Source organism: Balaenoptera physalus (genome assembly GCF_965194825.1).
Source record: "Balaenoptera physalus genome assembly, chromosome: 5".
Lineage (NCBI taxonomy): Eukaryota > Metazoa > Chordata > Mammalia > Artiodactyla > Balaenopteridae > Balaenoptera > Balaenoptera physalus.
Genome location: NC_138884.1, coordinates 116,124,348 through 116,143,205, shown reverse-complemented (window position 1 = coordinate 116,143,205; position 18,858 = coordinate 116,124,348). Strand labels below are relative to the sequence as shown.

General features: G+C 39.2%; 1 protein-coding gene across 6 annotated transcripts in view; it reads right to left on the bottom strand.

Moving 5' to 3' along the window:
• LOC309661337 (uncharacterized protein) overlaps positions 1-18,858 on the bottom strand; it is a 312,926-nt gene that overhangs the window by 40,764 nt on the left and 253,304 nt on the right. The window lies entirely within an intron of this gene.

The window sequence follows — 18,858 nt, the reverse complement described above, 5'->3', positions numbered from 1 at the left end:
CATGCTACTTTACACCTCCATGTCTTCAGATGTGCGTTTTTTTCCCCCTAGAATATGATCTCTCTTCACTTTGCTCATCCAAAGCTCAAGCGTGACATTTTTGGCAAGGCTTCTTGGACATCCAACTTTGATTATATGGCCTCTCCTCTGCGTTCTTGTAGCAGTAACCTAAGCATACATTTTACTGTGATTGTTGGTTTATTCAACCTCTTAAAGTAAGAACTTTGATGTTCCTCTGTAAAATATTTATATATTTTTTAACATGGCCTACAAAAAATCTTCAAGGTATGCTCTTGCAGATCCGTCTGGCCTCATGGCTCATCATCATCCACCAACACTTAGTTTTTCTGCCATATCTAAAACTTGCCTTTCAATTCTTAGAACTTCTGTTACCCTAGAGTCTCTACTCTTGGACATGCTGGAAAAGTTATTTCTTTTCTCATAACCTGTATAACTCTGGCTCATTCTATAAGTCTCAGCAGAGATTGTCATCAAATTCATTGGGAATCTATTAGGGGTATGTATAGTGGTTGGTTTTGAGTGAGGGTGTAGAAGTTATGGAGACATGGCCTTAGTTGATATGAAGCTAGTAATCCAATGATCAATCTTCCCTCTCTCCTGAGGCTGGGTTAAGAGCCCTTCCTCCATCCAATCTCTAGCACAGCACTTATAGTATTGCGTATGGACTGTCAGCTTCTTGAGGAAAGACAGTGAGCCATCTCATTGTCAGCACCTGGCAGAGTGCTTGACTCATATTAGGCACTCCAAGAGTGGGTGAAAACCTAGGATGTTCACTAATTATCAAGACAGCCAATATACTATTTATCAAAAAGTTCTTGAGTGGCAGTGTTGAGGATACCTCCTTCTTATTTTGAGTCCTGATCTTTATCTAGTACAGTATTTTGAAATAGATCCTCACATAGTTTTCTAGTGATTTTTTTTCCTTTCCTTCTTCATTTTTCAGTAGAGTTTTCCTTCTTGATAACAGCCCTGGAGCTCTGACTTACCACTTCTGACCTCTCTAATTTCCTATACAGGAGAGGTCAGGAAGGGGAGGTTAACATTTATACAAATCACTTTGTGTGGACCCTGGGTGCAATGATGGAGGTCAGCTGTATGTGCCTCCCACCCCCCAAATTAAATATCTGAAAGGAAATATTACTTCTTAAAATCCCCCTGCTTCCTAGCTACCAAAAAGTTGAAAGGAAAACAGATGGCAGGCCTGGATCCTACAGACTGTACATTTTCTTAATTCTTTATGGAATACTTGGTTTTCTAGTTAGGTAAAATCTGATTTTGTTTATCTGCATGTGAGTAGGCTTCTGCGAAATATGAAGGAAATTTATAAGTTCTGGAAAAAAGTCTGCATGTTTATAATTTTGATTCCTAAAGCACAAGACTACAAGACAAACAGATGTCCCTTCCCCAGTTAACACAAACTAAAAAATGAAATTTCTTGTATTTTACTATTCTGTTTATTTAGAATGAAATGAAAAAATTAAGGCCCTTCCTAGCATAAGTGACCTTGAGAAAAGTTGTAGAACTTTTCATTCTGGACTCAGGGATAACCTTTAAAAAAACAGAAAATACCCACCCTCTGTGTAGAAATATACTGAATGTATATTTTTAAAGTACTGCATAAAATAGTTATTATTTTAAATATAAAAGTCCAATAAAGCTAAAAATGTTACATGCTATAAGATGTTTACATAATGATCTTAAAACAGTCTTACCAAATTCCCTGCCAGTAAACATTTTTACTTTTCTCCCTGAATTGCAAAATTACATTTGAAAAGTATGTTACTTTTATAGCAGAAAGCAAGAAAGAAAAATTCTCGGATAAGAGATCCATGGACTCGGGGCACAATAATTAAAAAAAAAAATCTTTCAAATAATGTAGATTGGGTACTAGGTCCATCTTCATTGTCCACTGGTCTAGACCACTACTCTCGGAGCCGAGAGGAATTGACTTCTGGTCCTGGCTTTACTTTCTTCCAGCCAGGTTCCTTGGCAAAGAACCTTCAATTCTCTGAGCTCCGATTTCCTCATCTGTATAAAAGAGAATTTCACTTCACAGGGTTGTTGGTATATAGAAACAATAAAATGAACTGTGTGTAAAAAAAAATATTCAAATGAGCTAGATGCTGTATGATAGTAAAATATTATTATAATTATTACAATGTCTTATTCTTGCCTAATGTAACCTCTAATCCTAACTTCGTTCTTTGTGACATAGAAGTTGCTCAGATACACTTGACATACAGAAACTCACTAAGCTTTTAAAAAATCTTTTAAGGTGCATTCGCATTCATCCTGCTGGATGCATTCTTAAGATACCTCCATGATATCATTAATACTTTGGGTACTTGTAGAGTTAAGTGATTTTCATAAATCAAGCACTTAAATTACAGAAAGTAAGCAGTGTGGAGAAATAGATATTTAAAATAGAAAATTAAAAATACCTAAATTTCTTTAAAATCAGCCCCCAACTTTATTTTGGTGGCTTCAAACATTTTAAATTAAATAAATTCAACAAAAAACTAAACATGTTACTAATATTTAGCTCTATTTCCCTTCCAAAAGGACCATGGCATGATTTTTAAGAAAATATTTCATACAGCTTCATAGTATGTTGTTGTTCTTCCTATTATAATTACACCCATTTTTTTTTTTTTTTTTCTCATAGAGTCAGAGTTTCTATTTTTGCTAGCTCTTGGTACCAATTTCACTATTGAATTCTGTGAATATCAACCTGGGCAATCAAAGGAACTCATTCAAGTGCTCCCACCCCCTTGAGACATGATCAAGACACAGGGCTAAATTTGGGGTTCCAGCTCCTACCCCCAAATGGCAGTGGACTGAAGCCACGCTTAGCCTTCATAAAAGATTCATGACAATCCGGGGAATGGCTGGGCTCTGACCCTGTATTAGGTATGCGAAGATCCAAGCTGCTCTCTACATAACTCAGGGCAGAATAGGGATTGCTTTGTAGGTACCCCGGATGTTTTAAAGTTTTCTTTTAACCCAGTGTCTTTGAAATTTCTCAGCATTTTTTTGTGTGTGTGAGTGAAGAGAGTCAGAGGAGAGCTGATGTTCCCTAGGGGCAAATCCTGTTTTCGGCTCCTCTTTATACCAAAGGTCTTCTTGCATTTTATCTTATATCTCCTCCTACAAGCTAAAGATTTGAGCAGCTCTTCTTTTCTGATGAGATTTAAGGGATGGACGCTGCAAGGACATCCATCGTCCATTGGATCTTAAATGCTTTACTCGATGTATAGAAAGTAAATGCAGGAGTTTTCATTCATCCCTAACCTTCTTGTTTGGCCCTTAGGCCTTTTTATTAGAGTCCCTGGATTCCCAAATCCCTAGACATTTCTGGAGAAATATTTGAAATCTTCACTTCAAAAAGAAAATGATAAAGTGATATTTTTATCATTGGATACTTTATAAGAATTAGCTACAAGTATTTTTTGTGTTTTTCTATTAAGACAAAGAGAGGTGGTCATAAACTTTCATGCCCCAAGACCACTTGGGTGTGCTACTTACTACACAGTAATTTAACTGAATTTTTGCACAAGTCCTAGTGAGTAGGTATTATAAATGCAATTTTAGATGGGCAGAAACAGGCTCAGGAAGGTTAGGTAACATACTGACATCACACAGCTAATATGTAGTAGATCCAAAATTCAAAACGAATTTTGTCTGATTCTAAAGCCCACGCTTTTTCCACTGACTCCTAATGCCTCATAGAAAAAAAGAAATTGAGGTACATAACCTAACCAGGGAATGATGGAGATTTATGTTCCAGTTCCCTGGTTTCTGAGCAGTTCTTCGATGGAGTGGTGATAACATCACTATATTTCGTTTCAGGGTTGTCGAATATAGTGGACACTGGTAACTAGAACCAGTAAAAAACTTAACGTCTCTACCTCTGTCCTATTCACAGCCCTTCTAAAACGTGTATAAACACTTCCTCTCAAAAGATTTCCTCTCCCCTCCACCCATGCTTTGCTTTGCTAGAATTTTCTTGAGACACCTACTTTCCCACCTCACCTGCTGCAGGGCACTATGAAACAGCCGGGTAGATAAATGGTATCAGAGAAAAAGGAAGGGAACCATAATAGGTCAATTAGGGCTTACCTTCTCCTGGATTAAAAATGATGCATGAGGTATTTTGGTAACATGACTGCATTGTAATTTCTCATTAAACAAAAACTTCTCATAAAATAGAGCAGAAATGAAAAAAAATCCTTTTGCACTTGACTCAGCTTTACTTCCTAGTCCACAATTGGCTAGGATCAGGTGAATTTTAATCCTTTATTTGCCACTGACAGTAAAGTAAGCTTCTATCTGGCTGGAACCAAAAAGGAGGCACTTCCGTGGAAGGGAACTAAATTTATATATTTATTTGGTAATATTTACTCAACCTTAGTTTATAACAGAAGACTGTGTTTGCAGCTCCAAAAGGTTCTAAAGAAATGGAATAAAAAATATCCAAGATTTTCCTGTCACTATCAGCTGTTTCTGAGGAGTCTTTAACAAGACTCATTTGCCTTTTCATAGAATCATTTATTCACACTTATTGACAAAACTTATGGGTTTTGAGGCTTTTGCTAGATGTCAGGCACAGTTCTAGGTACTGGCGGGTAATAGCAGAAAACAAAACCTGAACTTTTGGTAAGCAGCTAGTATTCCACTGTGTGTGTATGTGTGTGTGTTTGTGGAGGGAGAATTTAAGGGTGTTTATGTGTATATGGCAGGAGGGAAACAGATAATAAAATATATATATATAAAATCTATTTGGTGCCATAAGAGGATGCCACTGATGATGGGTGCCATAAAGAAAAATAAAACCAGGGTAATGAGTTCGAGAGTGACTGAAGGGGCTGGTAGTTCCCATCTTAGAATAGTCCAAGGAGCCTCTGATAGGTTATTTTTTGAGCAGAGACCTGAATAAAGTGAGGAAATGAGCCTTGTGATTATCTGGGTAAGAACATTCCAAGCAGAGGAAACAGTCGAGACAATGGCCCTGAAGCAGGAGCACGTCTGACATTTTTCAGCAACAGCAAAGAGAGCAGCTTGGCTGGAAGGGAGGAATGAGGGGAGTGGTAGGAGCACCATGAAAGGCTGAACCTTATAGGGTCTTCTAGGCCATAGCAAAGGTTTTGGACTGTACATTGTATGAACTGGGAAGCATTAGTGGGTTTTGAACAAAGAGGGCTCGCTCTGGCTGATGTGTTCAGAATAGACTCAGGGAGCATGCATGGACCTTTGTTATATTTATTTACCTCCTCTGGATAAAATTATAAGGTTGTAGAGGGGACTGAGGGAGATAATACATGTAAAGGGCAATGGAGTTCATATGCACTAAGATCCTAAAACATGAAAGTACTCAGTATGTTAGCTGGAGAGCCAGCATCATTAAGTGGTTTGGAGATGAGCTTGGGCATTTCACTGTCTGGGTTCAATCCTAGCTCCATTTCTTATCTGTGTGATTTTGGAAAAGTTACTGAACTCCTGCATGCCTTTCATTTCTCGTCTATAAAGTATGAATAACAATAGTGTCTACTTCATAGAATCATTGTGAAAATTCAAATAAGCCCATCTTAGTAAAAGACTTAGAGCATCACATTGCACATAGTAAATACTCAGTAAAAGGCTGGGAGTATACCTGCATAGCATTTTTACTTTACAAAGTGGTTTCATGTGCTGTGTCTCATAAGAGTGATCTGCATAAGTATTGTTATTCCAACTTTGTTGATTAAGGAGTTGAGGTTCAGAGAAGTGAGTTGGCTTGCTCAAGCTCACCTAGCTGGAAAGCAGTCAGGCTAGGATCAAGCCCAGATCTTCCAAATCCAAGTCCTCTTTTCATTATGCTCTGCTGACTTTGAATATTTACATGAGTCTAAGAGGAACTCAAGGTCAGGCCTCCTGACTCTAAATTGATTATTACTTCTATCTTATCATAGCTCTTAATAAAATCTTTGTGTAAAAAATGAATATATGCATTAATGAAAGAAATGACATGAGAAAGGAAGACCCTTTAGAGAGAAGACAACACGTTCAGGTTTCTAGAACATGAAACATAGATTTGGGAGACTGGATATCAATCAGTTGGTGACACACTGTATAAATCTGAGAAAATTGCTTAACATCTTGAGTCCTTGGTTTCTTCATATGCTAAATGAAATCTCAGTATATTCTCATATCTGCTGGCTAGATTTTTGAAAATATATGCCAAGATAAAGATGGAAACATTTAGAAAAAAATGCTACATATACCACATGTGTTGCTACTATTAAACTTCTCTGAGAAAATTCAGATCTAGACACCTCTAAACTACCTTCTGGGGTTGGTTAGTAAGCATTTGCTCAAAAACTTGAATTCTTTGCACTTTTTGAAGGGGGAGAGTAGATTAAAAACTTTTTTCTAGTGGCTTGAATTCATGGGAATTTTTACAGCTAGCTTGGACAAAGTCATTCACTCCCACCTTCTTCTTGACTTTTCGTGGTAGAAGAAACCACCTAAATTCTTTCCCAACCACTGGTACCATGGGAACTCAAACATCCCACTCCTGGGAAACACTTAACAAAACTGTCTGTTGGTGTCACTGAGCAATTATTGTGCTGTAATAGAGACTTTTACAAAGTGCTTTTGGGGTGTGGTAGTTCAAAGTATGCCTAATTTTGGTGCTGGATGGGGAGGATCAAGGAAGATGGGCCACAGATGATGCTTCAACCAAGCCTTGAAGTATAAGGAAAGGTTTTCCAGGTAAATAATTGGAGTGGGAGAAAAGGTATTTAAGCAGAGGAAGACCTTTGCAGTGTCATCAAGCACAAGAGAATGTATTGTCCTCAAGGACATTAAAAGGCTCAGGACAGGTTGGATGGAGCACAGGAGGTAATGGCAGGGGATGAGATTGAATACGGAAGCAGACTTTAGAGCACTTTTTCTGGGGGTGATACAGTAAATGGCCCAGTTTAAGCAGGACAGTAATGTAATCAGATTTGATTTATAGAAAACTTTGCTAATGGATAGATTGGAGTCTGAAATATCAATGAGGTTGCTATTTCAGTAGGCTGAGTGAAATATTCTTGAAGCAGGAACTAAGGCTATGAAGCTGAGAGATGGAAACTGACTCTAAAAAAAAACCTTTTTTTTTTTTTGAAGTAGAATGTATAAAACTGTTGACCAATTGGATGTGGATATTGAAGAAAAAAGAAAAATCTAAGATTATCTCTCCATTTATGAGTTTTCATTCACAGCGGTAAAATGGGAAGAGGAGGAGGTTGGCAGATAGGCAAAGGGATTGAAGGTCAATGAGTTACAGTCATGCATGTAATAAGCTTGGGGTATGTGAGGGACAGTCAGACAATGTATTTGTAGACAGTTTCATATGAGGTTTTAGAACTCAAGCAAAGATTTGGAATGGAAATACAGATTTGGGAGGTTCAGAAATGTGGGTGATAATTAGATAGGGAAGTTCAGGGTAAATAATAGAGTGAAAAGAAACAAAGATAATGAGATCATCTTGGAAACACCAACTTGAAAGAGTACATAGAGCGAGAGGAATCCACGGGGGAAAGAAAAACAAAAAAAAAAGGGGAGCAAACAGAGCAGTTGGAAGGACAATGAGGAGGCCCTGACGTCTTTGAAGCCAAAGACAAGAGTTTGAAGCAGAGTGTAAACCCCACACTGAAAACGCTCTTTGTGTTTGGCTATCAGGAGGCCATTAGTGACCTTTACCGAAGCGGTTTTACTGTAATGGTGAGGCCAGAAGCCAACTTGCTGAGGCTTGGGAGTTAATGGGGTCTGGGGGCTGTGGAGAAGCAGAGCCCATGAGTCTGTGCCTTTTTTTTCTCCCCCCCACCCCAGAGAAAATTTATAAAGGGATGGCATACAGTTATAACTAGAGAGGACATTTTTGGTGGGGAGATATTTGAGCATACTTACAGGTTGAAGGGAAAGAAAGAGATTGATGTTTTAGAAGGGAGGAGAGATTTAACAGAGCAATGTCTTAAGGAAGCACAAAGGTTGAATTCGTTTGAAAGGAGGCAGAAAAATTCTTTCCGTGAGACTGAACTTCCACTCAGTGGATGGACAGAGGTAGCTCAATCATCCACTGTGTTAAGGCTGTTTTCTGGATTTAACAGCTTTCAATGTTCAGGGAGAGTGTAACCTATATACATCCCCATAAAGAAGAACAAATATGGGTTTGCCCCTAAACCATGAGACAGTTGGGTGTCAAAATATTTCATAACAATAATAGACCAAAGCATGGTAAAACTGATTTGTATAGGTCATTTTTTTGAATTTCTACCCTCCCTCCAGAGGATAAGAACTAGTCAGGTGATTGGAAGATGGTCAGAGGCTCTGTGGGACTGACCAGTTTAGATAAGCACTCAACATTATCTGATGTTTAGCAAGACTGAACCCGAATTCCAGACCTGGAGGTTTGCCCAGCTGCACATCCTATCTGGCTTATGCTTCTTCCCATAGGCAAATAAGTCAGAATCAGACGGCGGGTGGCAGATACCAGGCCATATGCATATTTATAATATTGCAAACTTGCCATCAAGCTGACTAAGCCAAATTAAGCACATAAGAAATGAAAAGTTTAGATGGAAGCTGATGTTTTTAGGATTCCAGGATGTGGCTCTGCCAGATCAGTGTGTTAACTTAATGAGAGAGAGCAGCTCGCATTTCAGGAAGGAAAGCAGCCACGTTGCCCTGACAAACTCAATCCCTCCGCGCAGGTTGTGCGCCTTGTAGAGCCCCTCCCAACCCCAAAAAGCACTCATTTAACTCACTGTAAAAATACACCCAGGGTTAGGGTACTGCCTGTCTGATATCGGTAGCCTTTTCTGCAGGCGGCAGTAATTACTCTATAAATACATTGCTTCTGAATTCTCTTTAATGCACAGTTCTTTGTTCCCTTCTGCTCATGTCCTCTTTTGCTTTTGAGCCATTTCCTGTCTCTCCCTTCTCAATATGCAGCGGAGTTTTAGACACCTCAGTAATTATCCCTTCTAATCTCTTTTTTCTAATGAACATAAAGCTAATTCCCCCCCTTCGCAGTTATAAACATTGATACTATTTATCATTTTGTTGCTGTTTCTCTGCCTTTCCAAGTCTCTGATATACTTTCTTGTAATCTACTTGAAACCTTGCCCAGTATTTCAGTGGCCTATCCTACTATGATTAGTGTCCATTGCTAATTTTTGTCAGATCTCTAGTTTTATGTCACTCTTTGTTTTGAATGTTTTACATGGCACTGAGTAAGTGGTTTCAAATTTCTACTTCCTTTTGGCTCTAGATCTTTCTCTTGGTCCATATATACTGTCTTAGTATGTTTGGGCTGCTATAACAAAAACACCACAGACTGAGTGGTTTAAACAACAGCATTTATTTCTCACAGTTCTGGAGGCTGAGAAGTCCAAGAGCAAGATGCCGGCAGAGTCTGTATCTGGTGAGAGCTCAGTTCCTATTCATAGTCTTTTTACTGTGTCCTCACATGGCAGAAGGAGTGGGAGAGCTCTCTTGGGTTTCTTTTATCAGGGCACTAATCCCATTCATGAGGGCTCCACCCTCCTGACCTCATCACCTTCCATAGGCTCCACCTCCTAATACCATTATATTGGGGGGTTAGAATTTCAACATATGAATTTTGGGGCCATGCAGACATTCAGTCCACAACATGAGCTTAACAGCTTGTGAGCATTGCAGGCTTTATTTTCTTCTGAGGTCCCAGCCTGAAAATAAAACAGGACTTCACTTGTCAGAGTGTGGAGTGTAAGGAAAAATGTCAAAGCTCTTCCAAAGTGGATTTATGAAGTCCATCATATCAATGTTTTTCCAAGTGAAATGCTGTCTTTCTTAATTCATTCCCCTTTACCCACTAAGCTTACAGGTCCTATCTGCTCTTGTTTCCTCTACCTTCAACTCATGATCACCCAAGCCAGCACCTAATAACAGAGCTAGATGGGGAAAATTTCTGTGCCAGATGGCAACCTCTCTCCCATCTCCCCATACCTTACATACACTGAGAGATAGACTCGGCCAAAGGCTAAGGAATTGTTCTGGCTGGAGAACCCTCACTTTTTCATTTTCTGTGCATAGCAGTTAACCCCCAAACAGACTTACTTCCTCTTAAAAGTACTGTGTATCACACTCACCTTTCTGTCTGGGAAAGGAAGTTTATGTGGGGCTTTCCACTTGCACATTTGATAAAATTAAGCTTTGCGGGAGACAGCTACATTTTGCCTTTGTCTCATTTGGGTGATGCAGGGAAGGAAAGAGGTCCAACAAAGGAATATTCTGGGAAGAAAGTCTATTCCCTAATAGTTCCAGTTTATATATAGAACCTCAAGAACCTCATGAATTTTAAAAAGAATTTAATTTGGAAGTATGCACATATTTTATCTTCCAGAGATGTGGTGGTGACTTTACGCAAAAACTCAGATAAGAGGATACTTTCAGGGCAGTAGCTGAGTGGTTTACTGAAAGTATATCTTTCACATGGCAGTGAGCCTCACAACAAAGAGAATCGAAGTGGTTGCAGGAGGACTCTGGTGGAGGGGGCAGTCTGGCCATTTAGCGTGGGGGATGGCGAAGGGTTGGTAGTGTTAGCTCACAAGATAGCGAAAGGTTGGGGTAGTTGAGGGAAGATTTCCACTGCTGCCCAAAGAAATTCTGAGAAGCCCACTGTGGGAAGAGAGACGGAGCCCCTCCTGTGTAAGTCAGGCCTTGAGGAGGAGTGGGAAGAGTTAGAAGAAGAGGTGACTCCCATTGCAGTTTGTCTAGGACACCAAGATACAGCATCCGGAGAAGGAGTCCCCTGGGGTAGAATCCAGGCTGTGGTCCAGTCCATCCGTGGTTGCGGGGATGATGGGATGTAGCAGCAACAGCCACAGTGATGAAAATGGACAGCAAAGGAACTGAATCCTGGTTCTTACCCATTCATTTTTCCCTAAGTGGTACCTGGGGGAAATATTATTACTTGTACAGTTTAGAAGAGAAACTTCAACTCATTCAGGTCAGTTTAACAAACACTTATTTGGCCCTTTATATATCAAATACTTTGTAAGATGCTGGAAAAATCAGAGGAGCAGCACATGGTATTGCATTCAGGTTGTGTTTTGGGATGTTTGCTGATGTGAGGAGATCACTGTTTTTCATGAGGTGATGTGTAAGCCCTCACACAAATGGTCTCTGACTAATTAAAATGACAAGTTGATACAAGTTGCTGGTGAGGTGCCATGCGTTCTATTTCCTGGCCAAACAGCACAGATGGTGATTGCATGTAATAGAATATGTTCAACCTGGTTAAACCCTTAGGGAAACTTGAGACCACAAAGTATGCATACTCTGGTTCCTGATCTAGTTGTGTCTTTAAAGACTTATATAACTGCATACCCTTGTAACAAGAATGAAGGGTAAGGCTGTTTGATTTAGGGCTTTCAAATGACTTACTTATGGCCAGGAAGTATCCAAGTTCAAAGGGTACAGAGACAAAACAATTAGAATTAAAGTGGCATAAACAGAAACAGTATCATGTTTGTGACAGAATCTGATGGAAATAAAACAGTCATGGCTAAGGTGAAAATCTTGCTTAGATAGTACTGAAATAACTGTCATGTTTCTGACCACTTTCCCCTATTTCTACTACAGTGAGGTTTTCTGTTTTTCTATTTTTTGCTTTTTTTTTTAAAGTTCTTTTTCATTCCATGAAGACAAAGGAACATACCCAAGGACATAGGACCCTGTATTGGAGCCAAGGTTGGAGCTCAGATATTTTTGGCTCTTAATTCTCTGCTGAGTCCATTAGACTATGTCTCCTCTTAGTTCCATTATTTGATTTGCTGTTCTCTGTGTGTTTACATACTCAAAGTGATAAAATACATTTTTGTTCTTATGTTACTAATGCAGTAGAGGTATTTTTCAATTTTGCTGAACTACAGTGCTCTAAACATGGCAAATAACTGCTTTCAACAAAATGTTTTCAAGGCATGCCTTGAAATGGGAGTTAAAAATAGGAATGCAAATGTTAATAACAGTATTGATAAAAGAAACTCTGGCTTCAAAAGCGAGAAATTCAATTAGAAAAAAAAGTGAAAGTATTTGAGGAAAATAGAATATATGAGAGTACTAATGGAAAATTCAGTCCCACGGCATTATTACAAATTAGATAAAGTTTTCCACAACATAGTTCCTTGCAGGTCAGCTAAGATAATAGGGGAATGGTTTTGGGATTGCCAGTTCTCTTTGACTCTAGAGGTTACATCCTAAAACTTTGATCCCTTTGATATTTGTAAACAATGAAAATCAGGACTATTTAGTCAAGGGTTTACCCACTGGACCCAGCTTCTTAATGTTCAGACACTCATGCCGATCCTAAACTTTATCCATCTGCATTTCAAAGAGGTTAATGCCTCCCTATGTTTTAAAATCATCTAATATACAAGTGCTTAGGTATGTTGACAAAGGCATTATTATATGAAAGTACTTTAATTTTTATTTGGTTTTCCCCAAAGGAGCTCAAAGTATTTATTAGACTGTCTGTTATTAATTTTCACAGCATGTCTGTGAGGGAAAATCATCCTGTTCATTGCTGTCATCAACATTTTTAGACAATATACTCTTAAGAAACTCTGTGAAACTTAAGAGAGCTACTGTGTCCATCTGAACGGTGCTTACAACCTAAGAGAGCCTGATAAGTTCAACATCACAGATGTCAAAACCATTTATAGTAATGAAATGTTAAGTGCTCTCCAGAGCCAAAGATTCCATGTTCTACCTCCTTAACACATTCCAGTTAATAACTGGAATCTTAATATTTTATATTTTGATACAAAGCTGCTTACTCTGGATCTTTTCTCAAAGGACATGAAGTTCAGCTCATCACTAAACTTTGTGGGAAAGACCTGAACTTATATCCCTGAAGACCTTGAGTGAGCAGGAAATTTTCATATCAGATAAGAGTTTTCATATAACCTGAACAATTGCCCGTAGTTGATGTGGGGATGGTCAGGATAAAGACTTTTGAATACATATAGATATGTGGAATTCTTTTATATGCTGCATATAAATAATATTATATATTTAGAAAGAGAGTTGGGTGAGGAATAATTCTTAAGCCAGCCTTTTAAAAAGTATATATTCAGGAACACCAGTTGCATAACATGCTCTTGAAATGAAAGGTCAATAAATTTGGTAAAGTCTTCATGACTATCTCTCCTTTAGATATTAACCATATGCAGTAGTATATTAAAGACTCTGATATGTCTTTAAGAAACATGTTTTAACCTTGTAAAATCTGTCCAAACTTATTTTAACACCAAATTATTTGTCATGCAGCATCCATAAGGAACAAACACTAGGAAAATAATCTTAATGCATTTCATCTGTGTATTTACCAAGTTTGGTGCATTCCCTCTACACTAGGGGAGATATGTAAGCCATGGTACTTGAATTCAACAAGATCACAATCTAGAAGAGATCTTGTATTTTCTTCATGACATTAAAAAGTTTAAAAAGTTGTATAAAATTATAAATGCTAAGTTCCAAATGACTGAGACAGGCAAGCACATGCCTTGGAAGTTGAGAGGAGTAGTACAGGAAGTAGATTTTTGGTGTCATCTTGGAATTGTTTGTGTCTCCCAAATACACGTTGAAACCTAACCTCCAATGTGGTGGTGCTTGGTGGTGGTACCTTTGGAAGGCAGAGCCCTCATGGATGCAATTAGTACCTGTTTAAAACACCCCCAGAGAGCTCTCTGGCCTCTTCTGCCAGGTATGATACAGAAAAGATAGCTGTCTATTAGCTGGAAAGCAGCCCCTCAACAAACACTGAATCTGCCGGCACCTTGATTTTGGACTTTCCAGCCTCTAGAACTATGAGAAATAAAGTTTTGTTGTTGATAAGCCACCTAGTCTTCATGGTTTATAAACCACCCATTATAGCAGCCCGAATGGACTAAGACAGTTGGACAGTCTCGGGCTATGCAGGAAGGAACAAAGCAGTCAGAGTGTGTGTGGGCGTGGTATGGAGTAGAGGCTGGGAGAGGGGAAGGAGGCATGGAGCATGGTATTGCATCTTACAAGGATGAGCAAAGAATGCCTGATGGACCATCTGTATGCATAGTAGTGACAGGTTAAGGATAATAAGCTTTATTCCCTGATCATAGGCTTAGCTACATCAGTAGAGCCTTAGACTTCACCTCATAGACTCCAATGTGGCTGCTGCCACCACAGTTACTTTTCATTGAAAGGCAGCCTCCAGCTCTGTTCATTTCCTCTCAGATTCCTCACCTCTCTGTCCAGGCACATCCACCAGATCTGCAAAGTTGGAACAGGAATACAATTGAAGACCTACATACCATATATCTAAATACTTAAAATAGTAAAGTTGGAAAACTGTTAAATAGAATATGTTCTATCTTCCTACGTTGACAAATATGCCTTCATAGAAACCTTCAAGGCTGGGTTCACATTTCTAATTCTTGTGGTAGGCAGATTTCTTAAAGTAGTCCCTAGTATGAGCTGAATTGTATCCCCCCAAAATTCATGTGTTGAAGTCTTAACCCCCAGTATCTCAGAATGTAACTGTACTTGGAGATGGCATCTTTAAAGAGTTAATTAAGTTAAAATGAGGTCATATGGGTGGGCCCTAATCCAGTATGATTGGTGTTTCTGTAAGAAGAGGGAATTAGGACACAGACATGTATGCAGAGAAGATTATGTGAAGACACAGGCAGAGGGCAATCATCTCCAAGTCACTGAGAGAGGCCTTCAAAGAAACCAACCCTGCTGACACCTTGACCTCAGACTTTCAGCCTCCAGAACTATGAGAAAATACATTTCTATTGTTTAAGTCCCCAGTCTGTAGTACTTTGCTGCAGCAGCCTGGGCACTAATATAGCTCCCAAACGTGTCTGGCCCTTATCCCCATAACCTGTAAATATGATGAGACGTCACTCATCATGTAAGTTTGTAGGGCACAGATGACCTTAAAATAGGGCTATTATCCTGGATTTTCTTGGTGGGCCAAAGAAATCACATGAGCCATTAAAGGCACAGAACTTTCTCCATCTGCTGGCTGAAGAGAAAGTCAGAGAGATGAAAACTCCATGAGCTGTTGCTGGTCTGAAGATGGAGGGGCCATGTGAGGAGGAATGCAGAGGGCCTTAAGGAGCTGAAAGGCCCCTGAATGACAGTCAGAAAGGAATTGGGACCTCAGTCCTACAACCATGGCGAACTGAATTCTGCTAAAACCTGAATGACCTTGGAAGCATATCCTTCCCCAGATCCTCTGTAACACCCTAGCCCAGCCAACACCATAGCTTTGACCTTAGGAAACCCTAAGCAGAGAATCCATCTGAGTCCACTTGGACTTCTGACCTGCAGAACCGTGGGATAATAAATTGGTGTTGTTTTAAGTTGGTAAGTTTGTGGTAATTGGCTTATGCAGCAATTGAAAACTACTACAACACCCTTAGTGTTTTAGCTCAGAACAGGAGAGTAGTGGGTCTAGAGCTCATACCCCTTCTCTTCCTACTCCTAGCTCCATCCCTCACTGTGAAACCTGGGGCACTTGAGCATACATGTTTCAACTTTATTTACACCCTCTGTAAACACCTATTCCTTGGCCACTCATTGGACCTAGACTTGGACAAATTTGCTTCATGACTCCATCAGGAGGACAGATTCAGGGAAGAGGGCCACACAGGCCCCAGAAGCAAGCCCTAGGCTATTTGGGAAGGAACCATCAGGGTCACAGGTATCTGGAGCGTAGTTCAGATTAGGGAATGAAAAGCTCTCCACCAGTAACTGTCCTGCCCTATGGATTTCTTATTGGGGGTAGAGGGCAGGGAATTGCTGGGAAGACATAGTCAGAGGAGGGCCAAGTGGGATCTCGAAGTGCAGGACCCAGGATTGGTTCTAGTGATGATACAGTCCCTAGTTAGTGCTTTTGAGAACTCAGAAAAACAAGAGTTCCTGTACAAGATAGGTTAAGAAACTTTGTTATATTGGAAAGGTAATTAAGCTTTTTTCCTTTTAAGTCAGAGGAATAATGTGATAAAAATGGAATTTGAGTTCTCTTTAATTCAAAGTTAGGTATAAGTTGGATTTTGAAGTGGAAGAGATTGAAGGAAGAATTTCCAGATGAGAATGCATGGCAGTCATCCGAACCCAAGGTGAGGACCACTCAGATGCAGGGAGTAACGATGGGGATGTGTTTAAAAACAGAGGTGGAAAATATTTTTTAAAAAATATTGGTGAATTTGAAGTGTTCCAAATGGAGATGTTTTGTATGCAGTTAATACTATGAAACAGGGATTCGAGAGAGAAAGAGGGACTTCCCTGGCGGGCCAGTGGTTAAGACTCTGTGCTCCCAAGGCACAGGGCATGTGTTGGATCCCTCATCGGGGAACTAAGATCCAGCATGTCTCATAGCACAGCCAAAAAAACCAACAAACAACAACAAAAACAGAGAGAAAGAGGCACTTTAATATAATTAACATTATGAGAATACCTAAAACTGTTAAGAGTATAAGGTTTTCCAGGGGGGGCGTGCAAGGGGTGAGAAGAAACCTTAGAGGACTATCAAAGATCAGGCACAGAATAAGGAAAACCACAGAATAAAAAAGAGAAAGGGCATGCACAGAATGAAATGATTTTCCAGAAGTTTCCTATGGAAATGGACCTGAGTAAAAGAAAGGGGAAGGCTCTGAGTCAGGTGAATATAATCCTCCCTTTCCTTCCAGGATCTGCTTCTCTCTTGCAGTTCTTGCCTCTGAACCAACATCTGATTCTCTCTATGCTGTTCTGACTTTGGGTTGATAACCTTGTTTGGATTTTCTGTCTCTGAGCTTGCTCCTGTTCACTGACTCTTCTTCCTTGCAGGCATATCGTAGACTCAGTGTTTCTGATCTTACCTTTACCCTCAGCTCTCCCCCATTACAGATGACTGCACTGGAAGGTTTGAGACCTTTCTGTAGCAATACTGGGTAGTCCTCAAGGTTAAATGCAGCAATGAGGAGACTGAAGGTTAGGGGAAGGAGTAAGAGTTGAGGTAGTCATCGCTGGCCTTGAAGTGACCATCTCTTGCCAGAAATATTAAAAGAAAAATCAATGGATAAATCAATCATCTAAACTTAGTCTTATCACTTTGCATTATTGATTTTCTAGGGAATTTTAAGAGTGTCCAATCTGAAAATTAATTTGGTGCTCATTATTTGGAGGAAGAAGGTAGAGCCAGAGTTCAGGGAGTTTTGTCATTACATTTCTCATTTCTGTTCTCTCAGAATGTCAGAAATGACCCCGATTTCATTGATTTGACAGGGCAGGAAGCAAAGTACCACATGAATACTTAGCTGAAGATGCTATGTAAACTATGAGGGTTCCTGTAATCAGGATCTCAGTCATATTCAATGGGCTGTCATCCAGTGCATACATATTTATTGAGCCCTTACTCTGTACTGGGGACTATTCTATGTGTGGGATTTAGAGTGATAACAAGAATTATAAAATCCCTGACCTCAAGAAATTTACATTTTAGGAATGTGGGTAGGCAAAATTAAACATGAAAACAAATAAAATGCTTTCAAATACAGAAATCAACCATCGCATAGTTTAAAATACAAATCGTTTTTTCATGTGCTCTCCAAATTTATTCTAATGGTAGCATTTTCTAATCTTTACCACAACAAAACTTTACCATGAATTTTAAACCTAGCCTGATAACTGGATCTTTGTTAGATGTTGTTTATTTGTCTCCCCATGACTGTAGAGTTAGTTCCTAGTATGTCTTTGATTTATTAAGTAACCTAATCAGAGACCTGGGAATCATTATAGACTCTGTTCTTAGCAAGGAAATCTATTGGTCTCTATATCTTGTCATTTTCACCTTTTTGATATGTCTAGAATCATCCTTGTCTACTCCAATTCCATGGTTAGTTAACCGGATGGGCATTATATATTGCTTTGGGTTATTTAGCTAGTTTACTAATTGTTCTCTCTGCTTCCCAATTTGATTGAGTCTCTACACTTCACCCCTTACCCAGAATGACCTTAAAGCTACAATATGATCATGTCATTTCCTCATTTAATATCTCTCAAAGGCTTCTTGTCAACTAAGAATAAGGTGTAAACACTCTCACTTGGCTTACACAGCTTTTTGTGACCTGTGTCTGTTCAATTCACCAGGCTCAATCCCACCACTTTCCTTCCCCCCTGACTCTGATCCAGCCGCACTAGTGATCCTAAGACTTTGGAAAGAACAGAGACTTTAGAGATGCTTGGATCTTAGTTTCAAACCAGGCTCTGACATGTCAGACATTTGGTAGGTTACTCAAAACTTTCCTGGGCTCCATCTTTTCTTCTTTAGGTTGAATGTAGTATCACCTACTACATTAGATCATCATGAGAACCATATAAGTTATGTTAATTTGATAGTTATGTACTTGTACATTAAGAATCTGACACATAGTAAATGCTTTAAATGATGGCTGTTATTATGAATACTCACACTTTGTCTAAAATATTCTTCTCCAATGTTCACCTGTTCATAAAACAGGCTCAATTCTTTCTTCAGAATTCAGCACAGACATCACCTTCTCTGAAATACTTTGGTTTAACTTACAAGAATTAAGTTCTGAGTTTGTTACAACTGGGTTCAATCTTAGTTCCATTACATCCTGTTGGTATAACTTTCATCAAGTAACAGTTTCTCAGATCTTCAGTTTTCTCATTTGTGCAATGAGGATGAAAATTCCTATCTTATGGGTTTCTGTGAGTATTAAAACATTTTTGGAAAGGACAAACAAATCTACGCCTTCTTTCCCAACACACAAAGGT